Here is a 12,163-nt window from a genome sequence, read left to right as displayed (position 1 = left end):
TCGGGTTGTCATCTGAGTTATCATGATCTCATAACTTGGTATATAGATTGGCAAGTTAAACTGGATTGATCCAATATATTGTCATCTCAATGTGTATTAAACCAAATCTCATCTTAAATATTTTTTTGAGTCAAATTATATTCTTACATGTCATCCAGGTTGTCTTTTGACCCGCCAAGATAATCAAGTCATGTTAGATCAATTCCTACATAGTTTAATTTTTTCTATTAGAAAAAAAAACATTGGCAACGCCTAAATATTTTTTTATGTTAAAAAAGTGACTCAACCCATGACAAAATCTGAGTAAATAATCTAGTTGTTCACTAGATGGTGGATCTACACCACACGATAGGTTCTGTGTAATTAAATTATTCTTAGCAAAAAGATTATGATTTGTTTTATAAAAAATCAAATTACTGTGATATTTTGACAAAAAAAAATAATATAATGAATTCTAGACAAAAACTATAATGAGCATGTTAGTCAACCTAAGTTAGCATGATTACCATGTGACTTAGGCAATAAGGAGTGAGCCGGTCCAAGTTAACCCGTCAAACCTGTATCTCAGCCTCTCAGGTCATGAAGTCGAGACAACCCGATAGAATAGAAATCAAAGAAAACAACAAAGTCAAATTCTCCTAAAAAATTAATGTTGAATGATAAAATTAAAAAAGAAAATAAGCAAAAAAAATATTAACCCTTATTAACTTTTCATAATTAGGGATGACAATTTAATTCGAATATGATGGATACCGACCCAACCTGACCTAAATTAATAGGTGTTTTTTGGATATTTATCTTACTCGATGAGTGATGAGTAAGATATGAATATTGTCAAACTTAACTCAAAATCCGCTCGAACCTAACCTGAAATATATATATATATTGATATATTTGTAGAACATTTAAATTTTTTGAAAATATAATATGATACATACATATTTCAATACTGACATAAAACACACACACACTAACTATTTTATCTTTTATTGAATCATAAATAATAGTCAGATAATAGATATTCTAAAACCTAATTGATAGTGTCTGAATATCTAAATTTATTACCCGATAGGTAATGGATAGGATATGAAGTATGAATATCAAGAAACCTGACCCATGGGTACCCATTGCAACCCTTATTCAAACCTGTGACTCGAGTCATTAAACCGGATGCACCATATATGAAAAAATCAGGAAACTCAATTCGTAACAAATCAAGTGTTAAAGGATGAAATAAAAAAAACAATCATACAAATGATCTAAATTAAAAAAAAAGATTAAAAAAATAACGATTAAAAGAATAAGGATAAAAATCAAAATAAAAAATAAATCATAGAAAAACTACAAATTTCTGATCGAAGGGTGAAACTGAAAAGAAAAGAAACTTGAACAAAAGGATAAAAAAATCAAAAGAATGAGGATCAAATTGAAAAATATAATATACTGTAAGTTTGAATTGAAGGATGAAATTAAAAATCAATAAAATTTTTACAGAAGGATCAAAGGAAAAAAATCAAAAATCAAAACAATAAGGGTTAAATTGAAAAACATATATAGCATATGACAAATTGGAATTGAATGATGAAATTTAAAACAAATGAAACATTCATAAAAGGACCAAAAACAACAATCATAAATTAAAAGAACAAAGACTGAAGTTGAAATATCAATAACAAATAGGACCAACTTGTAATTTTCAAGGGAGGAGAGAAAAAAGAAAAAAAAAGAAGCCCCATTGATGATAAACTGTCTCACCACTATCAACATGTGCCGCACCAATAGGAAAAAAAACATTATGACACATCCAACAACACGGTGGAAAAGCATTTTTTTTCCACTAAGAGGTGCCGCTTGAAGTGCGCAAATGCCTTCCATGTGTTGACTTGTGCACCACACGCATTAGCCACTTTTTCCATTCAAATAATATTAAATCGATATAAAACAATCAAATTACCCTTGGTGAACCTAGTAATAACGAGAAAACTAAAATGAAAAGACCAAAAGGCCTTTGGACACACAATTTAAGTTTTTTTTAATTTAAAATGTAAACTTGTCATTTAAGACATTTCCACTTATCTTCCTCAAGATCCTCATTTATGGTTAGAGGTTGGAGCAACTCATAGACCCCGTAGGAATCAGGTTTGTGGGATGCCTATAACATTGACTAGAGAAATGATATATTGCTTTAACTCTAGGCACACAAAAGTTCGGCCCAAACCAATTGATGTCAGAATTTAAATTGAGGGGTCTAAAACAAATCGAGGAGCAAGTAGTCAACTTAAAAGAAGAAATGAAAGCCATATTAGACAAAGAAAATAGGCGGGATTAAAAGAAAATGATAGAATATATGGCTTCACATTATCTTGCTCCTCATTCTAGTCTTTTTGGCTCAAGATTCCCCCCTCCACCCCCACTTCATATGTTTAATGATGTATTTATTGTTATAAAATTAATGTTGAAATTAATAAAATTTTGATGTTCAATAAAATTGATAGTGTTTGGTTTTATTGTGATTTTGTTGTTTTTTAATTTAAAAACTATATAACTAAAAAAATTACTATTTTTTTTTAAATTTTGTTGTTCAATAAAATTACTAATTTTTTTATGGATAAAAAAAATATGTTCGTGATTCCATTAGAAATACAGGCATTATTTCATCAAAAAGTTACAGAATAGTTAAGAAGTTTTAGGACTGTTGACCGATATTTTGTCGCCAATTTTGTCAACAATATTTAGATTGTGTCAATGAAACAGACGACATAATATTTCATTGTTAATTTATTTACCAATGGAATGGATGACAAAACCTAGTCGGTGCATGTTATTTCTTTGGCGCCAGTATTTCATCGGTCTCTTCGTTGATAATTTGTAACGCCAATAGAAACGCTGCCAAATAGCATATCCTTAACAAAACTTTTGTTGGCGATGTATTTTCATCGGTAACTTCATTGGCAATGTAAATGGTCAATATAATAGTGTTTACTTGTCAAAGAAATATTTTGTTGGCGTTTTCTAATTTTCTTGTTGTGAACTTCAATTGTAATACATGTTTAATTTTCAATCTTTCATTTCGTAAATTATCAAAGTCATTACTTTCAATTTCAATTGATTTAAGATTTTTGAATGTATAAATAAAGTTTATAGTCGAAGAGAGTGTTCGAGATTGTGGTGTATTGCTTTTTAAATAACTTTTTGTTTGAAAATGTATCAAAATAATTGTTTTTAAATTTTTTTATTTTTAATATCAGCACATCAAAACCATAAAAAAACATTAAAAAATATTAATCTAATGACTTTTTAAACCAAAAATACTTTTAAAAAACACATAAAAATGGCCTGAAATCCCTGGAAATGAAAGCCACATATATCGGTAAACGTGAATAGTATTCAATAGTTAATGTTAAAATAAAAGTAGTAGCAAATAGAATTACGAAATCAACCAATTAATGTTAAACCAAACATGTATATTATAATTGAAAATATAACATAATTGTCGTTTATCCAAAGAAAAAGTAAAAGTAAAAGTCAATAGTTGACAACCACAAGCATATCAGGGCGGTGATAAAAAAACCGAGCCACTTCACAGGTCAAATCTAAATTCCTCAACTTAACTAAAGGAGCAGTGCAATATCGACTGAATTTTCTTGACTGCGAAACCTTTATTGTTCGCCCAACACCTTCTATCAGGTTCGACGTGGACATTCTTGTGTTCAACCTTTGCAATTATGGGGTGTAGCCATTAGGTACGTGGTGTCGTTAAACCCAGGAATTGAAGACGGTTTACCACTGAATTTAAGGTGGCCTTACTCGTTAGGTTTCTGATAAGCATAGGCATAGCCGATTAAATGATTTTGCTATTTTTTAAAATGAAAAAAATAAATATAAGATGATATGTGGTAACACATGATACTATAGAAGTATAATATTAAGTAGGGTTCTATCTTTACGAAATAAAAGAGGAAATAACAATAAATAAATATTAATTATAGGAAAACATAGGAAAAAAAATATTATTCGCGACCCCCTAGGATTGCTTCATTGGAGGCCATATCTGAATTAAAAAACAAAGAATCGAGAACGAGGTTAGTTTTTCTATCTTAAAAAAAAGAAACAAGGTTAGTTTGGTAATCTTAAGATTAAGTAATAGTATTTAAATAGGAAACAACTAGATCATTGGCCATTTCCATCAAGGCCACGCATGCCCACTCTATAGTAAAAGGAGAGGTATATAATTCATATTTTGTTTGTCTAATAATTTAAATTTCAAATTGAAATGATTTTTAATATAATATTAGAGTGTTGTTGACTAAATAATAATGAGTTCAAACCTTACCACCTTCATTCTATTTTATAGAAATTAAATTCAAAATAATATGAGTCTGTAAAGAAATATCTTACGGCTTTAGCCTAATAGTTTAATTAAACTTTTAAGTTGAGATGATTCTTTAACATGATATCAAAGTCTTGTTGATTAAATGATCACGAGTTCGAATCTCAATATCTCATTATTTTATTTAATAAAAATTAAAAAAAAAAGAATATGGGCGTGTGCAAGTTTCAAGCCCAAAACATTTCACTTAAGGGGGTGCATTAGAAAATAATATAAATTATATCTCGATGCCTCACTCAATAGCTTAGGATATTAAGTTGAGATAATTCTTTAACATGGTATCAGAGCCTTGTTGACCAAGCAGTCATGAGTTTGAATCTCACCACCCTCATTTTATTTTATAGAAATTAAGCGCAAGTTGGTGTGAGTCCGTATAAGTTTTAAGCTCAAAAGACTTTCATTTGAAGAGATATGTTAGAAAATTATATAAATCTAATAACCTAAGCTTTTAAGTTAAGATGGTTTTTAGTAATCACACTTTAAATAAATACAAATAAATAACATGTTATTTATAATTATAAGTGGACAATGAATCATCCATTTTATCTTGTTAATTTCTGAAAAGTCATGATAGCTGGATTTTCTCTATTAAAAGTGCTTTATTAAGACATTTTAACATAAAATGCCTCAAATTTTTTCAACCTCAACTCCATTTTAACACTCTTTTAACCAATAAATTATCCAATTAATTTTCAAAACCTATTTATACAATGAAACTCAAGATCTACATTTTTTTCCGACTACTTTAAACTCCTAAATATGTCCAATTGACTCGGGAGATTAAGTTTTATCAAATGAATTTTATAACGGCATTATAATATGCTGGAAATTGGTGTTTTGATCACTTTCTTTTTCCTTCTCCATTTCTCCAACTTGACTCTCTCTCTCTCAGAATTGAATAAGGACCTTTTGAAAGGTGGACACTTCATATACTTTACTAGGCCAGCACAATACAAATTACAAATGGCATCAAACCTTTGTTCCCCGTCCCAGTAACTCAAGTCACCCTGTCCAGAGATGACAGCATGGCTTCAAGATAATGTTACTATTAAGTACCAATACAAATTAAAAACTTACAAATTTCTTGGAGACTATTCCATGCTAAACACATACGAGCAGGTAATAGTCACGTACTAGCTTTTGCTCGTACTTCACCGTGGCACTGGACTGATTAAAAAATAATTTTCAAGTTTCGTAAGTATATTTTTTTTTAAGAAACATACACGATTCAATTTATAAATTTGACTCAGTTGAATAAATTGATTTTAGTTAATTATATATAAAAAAAACAGCAAACAGATCAAGTTTACAAAGAAAAGTGATTATGAAGGTTTGAGAAAAAATATTTTTTTAAAACGAAAAAAACAAAATATTTCAATTTACAACTCATTAAATAAAAAAGAACAAAATAGAATAAAAATGTCATAAAAAAGATTTTGGTTAATCTAATTTAGCATGATAAACTTGTAATCTCGGTAATTAGAGCCGAGCCAACTCGGGATATTCCGTCAAATTTGCGACTTAGATCATGAAATTGAAATAACTTGATAAAAAAATAAAAAGAATTATAAACCTTTTTTTTTAAAAAAAAAAAACTTGTGTTAACTTCTCAAAATCATGATCCTTTTGGATTGAAGAATGAAATTAAAAACCCATAAACTTTTACAAGATGGACAAGAAAAACAATTAGAAATCAAAAGAATGATGACTAAATTGAAAAAAAATAATATATATCTAATTAGGATGGAAGGACGAAATTAAAAACAAATAAAACTTTTATAAAATGATCAAAAACTAAAGCTAAAAATCAAAATAATGAGGAATGAAGTTGAAATACCAACAACTAAAAGAGCTAAGCTGTAATTTTTTGAGAAGGAAAGAGAAAAGAAGGGGGAAAAAAAAAGGTCTACCGAAACAAATTACACTACCAATGCTGACACGCGCTACTCCACAAGTAAAAGGACAAGATGATACATCCAATGACATGATATAATGATATTTTTGGATGTTAGGAGACGTCATCTAAAAAGTATGGACACCTACCACTCGCTAGTGAGTGAGCCGCACACACTTGTTCTTTCTTGTTTTTTTAGTCAAATGTTAAATTGTTTTTTAAAGTGTTTTTTGCTTGTAAATACATGAATTTTTTTATTTTTTTAAAATTATTTTTAATATCGATAGATCAAAATAATTTTAAAATATAAAAAATATATTTTAAAACAAAAAAAATCAAGATTTTTTTAAAACACAGTCTAAATGGATGGGGAAAAAAAACAAATGTTTTTGCTATTGAAAAAGTCAGCCGCGTTCATCTCCTATAGTCAAACACGCGTTTGTATTCCCTTGCACAACAAAATAAAAATGCCTTGCTAATTTGTTGATCCTTCCGCCAGCAACCAATAGTACCCGTCATGTGTTTGAGATTAAGTCAAGCAATACACGAACTCGAACTTTTTAAGAGGAGTCAAGTCACGTCCATCTTTTTTTATTCTACAAAAAACGATCATGTTTATTTTCTGTTTATCTGGTCAATAGAAGGATGATTCAGGCGCCTTCCATCGTGGAATATTGACTGCAAATCAGTCACCGCGCAAGTGGTGCGAACCCACCGAGCTATTTACTGGTGTGCTCATGAGCGTGGAAGGACTGTCTAATTCCACTAGATACAGGTACAGTAACTCCCCCCCGCTAGAGATGAAGTTTTGATCCCACAACCTGAATTGGTTCAGACTCGTAAAGTAGCTTGCCAAGAATTGAAAAGAGCACTTTTTAATTTGTTGAATCGTTCAAGCAGTGGCCGATTCCTGTCACTTTTACATGTGCTGTTACATAACAAGGGAAGGGATTGGAATTTGGAATCGCCGGGTAATTACCATGTTTTCTTGCTGATAATCGATTTGTTATTAGTATGTTTTATTATCTTTTAGTATTTGTAAGTTATTAATTCCAAATTTCACTTTACATGACGATTTTCCATTTCACCTCCCAAATGTGTTTGGTCAGTTATATTAGGATGATGATCTTTTTTAATCTAGAAAAAATGTTGTTATCAATAGTTTAATAAATAATGGATGTAAAACTTGTAAGTATATTCATTATAAACCTAAATCATGAAATGACTATAAATGGACAAAATCACATAAAAAAATATATTTTTGATATTTTATATTTTTTAAAATACATAAAAAAAATCAAGGGTAAAAGATGAATTATGACAATGTTGATTATAGAAAGTCTACATCGGGATACTTAAAAACATTTGTAAGGGGAACAGTTTCATGACAATCAAGGTTGCGAAAATATATTGCATTATCAATTACAAATGATAAATACATTGCTCTTACTAAATGGGGGCAATGAGGTGTTATGAATGACAAAGTTCTTACATGAACTTAGAGCTTATTTGGCTCTGCAGTTGAACCTGCGTTTGACCAAATTTAAAATTTTTTTTTTGCTAAAATTGAGTGTGGTTTGTACATTTTGGATCGTTTTGATGTGCTGATGTCAAAAATAATTTTTAAAAAATGAAAAAACATCATTGGCATGTATTTCGACACGAAAAGCTATTTGAAAAGCAACTAATATCACACTACCAAACACGCTCTTAGTTTAGTGCAAGAGAACTTTGTGTTGCACTACCACAGTCAGAATGCAATCCATCTTAGTAACTATTCTACTTTTCATTCTCGATCAAAGCACATTCAGATTAGATACCAATAGATTATAGATGCTATGAAAATAAAATCTTTTGTTGTTAAAAAGATTTATGTCAATGATAATGTATTGAATATGACAACCAAAGCAAGCGGGCTTGGTCTAGCCCCCAAATAAGGAGGCATGAGGGGAAGAATTGTTGGGTTTAGTCCCTAATTTCTTAGGTCATAACCTATATAAACTACCAAAAAGAAGGGACAAAAACCTAAAGCCTTTTGGCTTATTTTCAAGTGGGTGAGCCAACATATACAAAAGAGAAAAAACAAAAGAGGGTAGCTTGAATAATCTTAGTTCAAGTTTTTATAGACAATTAATTTACCATTGGATCAAGCTAAAGTCTTGACAACAGGTTCGGGATACATAACTCTTCATTCAGTACAATTAAATTGAATATTAAAGTGTTTAAATTGATTTGTTCTTCACATAAACATGATTGTCAGTTTTGTAAGACTTTTCTATTTATTTTTGTTGATATATTATAAAAATATGTTGTTCATGATTATTTATGTTACAACTTTTAGCTTTAATTAAGGAATAATATTTATTTATCTATTATTGTGATTACTAGTAGAGGTTTTTTGGTAGATTATAGTTTTATTATTTTTTTACATCAAGATTTTTTATATAAAAATTTTGGTATTAATTTATTGTGATTGTTTGTTTGATTGTGTAATATTAGGGTAAATAATGTTTGATTATTGTTGTGTTTTTGACGCTTCTTGCCCAGCAATCATTCCATCAAGGAGAGGTTCAAAGGCTGACTTGGCTGGGTGATATATAGTTAGATTTTTTTCCATATAAATGTCCATTGAAGAGGTATATACATTTAAAAAGGTGATATAAACACCTCGTTTGATGAATTAATGCGATGGACCCGCCAGCGTTGATTATAATCCTGATCATGGCGTGCATATCGCATCAGATTGACCTCAAAAGAATAATATTTTTTTTCCAATAATATTGTCAGTGCCACGTAAGACATAAATAACAGTGTAGTAACAACCACATAGTAAAATCTTTTGTCAAGCTAAGAATAGTTTTAAATTCGGCAAGAGAGGCTGCGTGTTTATAGCTACTTTAGCATCAGCCTATTAATGTTGATGTGATTATACCCTTCTACCAAACCAGGCTAACTAGCAATTTAAGATTCTGAAAAGATCCGTTCCCTCTTTATCCCATTGAATCCAGAAACAAGTATAAGCAAAAAAATCAAAAAATTAATTAAATTGAAAAATTAAAAAATAAATAATAAAAAAAACCAAACTATAAAAAAAATGATTAAACTAATTATAATTTTTAAAAAACCAATTGGTTTGGTTTGGTTTTGGTTTTGGTTTTGTATGCCTGAAATCGAAAAAACCAAACAAAAAAAATCGAGTCAAACTGAAAAAACCGAACCAAACAGAAAAAACTTAGTTTTGTTCTAAAACAACCGAATCAAACCGAAACCGGTTAGTTCGAACCGGTTTCGGTTTGTTTAAAAAAAAACTAATTTGATTATTTTTGTTGATAAAAATCAAACCGAACCGAAAATAACCATCCTTAAATAAATAAGAATAGCATTGTAACATATTTAAAGAATAATTACTCATAAGAGATAAACACCAACAAGAGAGATAAGATTGAAAAAACATTAAATATGATTGAGAATATTCATATAGATTTTAAATTCGATTTTCGCTTTCATCGTTTATTTATATTTTTCTTCAAAGTAAATTTAATAAATAACTACTCATAATTATTTTATAAACACCATACGATTTTCTATTCGCCACTCACTTATTCTCTACCCATCAAATTAGCTCAAGTGCTATTAATTTAGTTAATTAAATCGTGTGTTGTACGACTACATATTAAGAGTGTGAACAGTAGAATATGGCATACTGTTTATGTGATTTCTCTACCAAGAAGCAGGAAATGACTGCTTTCTTGTGCTTTTGGTAAACCTATAGCACAACCATAATTTATGGCAGGTTCTATCAAAATAAAATTATGTTTTTTACTTATTTAAATAATAATATTAATTACAGGTGAACTTAACCCGCGGTCACAATACCAAATAACCACTAAATGAGATAAATAAAATCTTTCTTGCTAATGACTATATATGTAGATTATGGAAGATTATCTGCTTCATCATTGCTTTTTTTTATAAAAAATAAAAAATAAAAAACAAAACCAAATATAACATTTTATTTTATTGATTGACAAATAAGTATATAATATCAAATTTGTCTTCAAAACTAGTTGTTGTTGTAGTAGTAATATTTTATCATGTGCAGTCTGCAAAGACAACAACACAGCTTAAAATAGAGAGAGCGTTTTAACTTTAATTGATACTTTACATATTTTATTTTATTCAATGACAAGATTGCATGTACATGCACGTGAACTTAGTAAATATTATATGTTTAGAAAACAATTGATTATTGCATAGTTCCCAGCCTATATGCTTATTAAATAAATAAACCAGTCCGTGATTTTAAAAATCTTGCTAATCAACTAAATGACCTTGTTTGGAATATAGTTTACAATCGAGGAAGATTTTTTTTTTCATTTTAAAAATCAGTGGATGGGGATCTTTGTATCGGTCAACTAATATCGGATTTTTCATATGTTTTTCTGGGAAATTCTTTGGAACTAGAATTTCCATGGTCTGTACCGATTTTGGTACTTTTATCATTTTCATATTGTAAGTAGGTTTGAACTAATTAGACTCAGAATGATATCCTAATAAATTATTTGTTTTTGCATCTAAAAAATTATATTTTTTAATTCAAGTTAATTTTTTTTGTATTTTTAGACGGTTTTGATACGCTGATATCAAAAATAAAAAATATTATTTTTATATATTTTTAAATAAAAAATATTTTAAAAAATAATTTCCAAACAGCCTTTAATAAATCATAATAGCATTATACAGAGAGAGAAGTATGATATAAATGGACAAGGAAACTGGTGAGGAAATGAGGTTGTCAGGATGCATTTTTATTTGTTTGAGGTGGATCCTAAATTCTATCGCCTAAATAAATGAAAATAAGAAATGATGTACTCGGATCCATGGGCCCCTGTCCCTCAATGTGTACAGCCTTCATCACATGAACATCAATCAATGTGTAAAGAGAGCAGTGTTATAAAACACCGACGGACTAACGTGTCAACTTGAAATTTGGCCGATTTGAGGTATTTTTGTTAAAGAAATTGAGGTGTTTGTGTTACAAAAATAGTAAAGGAATGATTTACTTGGTTTAACTTTGTGAAAACCGGACCTTGCCCATTAGAATGACCGACCACCCATTGAAGCCCAGGCCGTGAATCATATGAGCAACTGGCAAGGATGATCTGGGGATAATCTATGATCAAGAGAAATGACAATGGTATTGGCAAGGATGTTCTGGGCATAACTACGTGAAAAACCCGAATTGGTTCATGATTTTATTTGTTTTTTAATTTTATTTTAATAAATTTAAATTTTTAATAGCTTTAAAATTTATAAAATTCAAATTAATAATTTTTAAAAAATAAATTTAAAATAAAATCAGTTGAGCTACACCCTTCAAAATTAAATCATCGATTATTTAAAGGTAGAGCGGAAGAGGCATAATGATGCCTAAAATTCTCTAGGACCGAGGGCACCCATTCAAAGTTAAATCGAAGACAATATCATACTAGAAAGCTGTTTTTTGTTGTTAGACAACGACACTTTTCTCAAAGTTAATCCAGGGATGATCATGCACGTGTGATAATCATGATGGATCTCAAGAGTGATCAATATTAAACAAGAGGAATTCAGTGGTGAATACCTTTACTCCATCCTAAAGAGACCACCGATTTAAAATTAAAACCCTCCATTCCCACTTTCCTAATGGAAAAAAAAAGATTAATTTTTAATTTTATTCTGTTGATCTATCCCTGTAATTTCACTCGGCCATCTGAGCATCTAATGTTTTTCGATTTATTTAGATCAGGTATTTACTGGTGTGATTAAGACAAAATTAAATACAAACATAAACTGACTTGGTTTTACTAAAATTGGACAAGAAAAAAACTTGACAGTAT

The sequence above is a fragment of the Populus nigra genome, chromosome 4 (genome assembly GCF_951802175.1).
Source record: "Populus nigra chromosome 4, ddPopNigr1.1, whole genome shotgun sequence".
Classification (NCBI taxonomy): Eukaryota; Viridiplantae; Streptophyta; class Magnoliopsida; order Malpighiales; family Salicaceae; genus Populus; species Populus nigra.
This window is presented reverse-complemented; position numbering follows the sequence as displayed.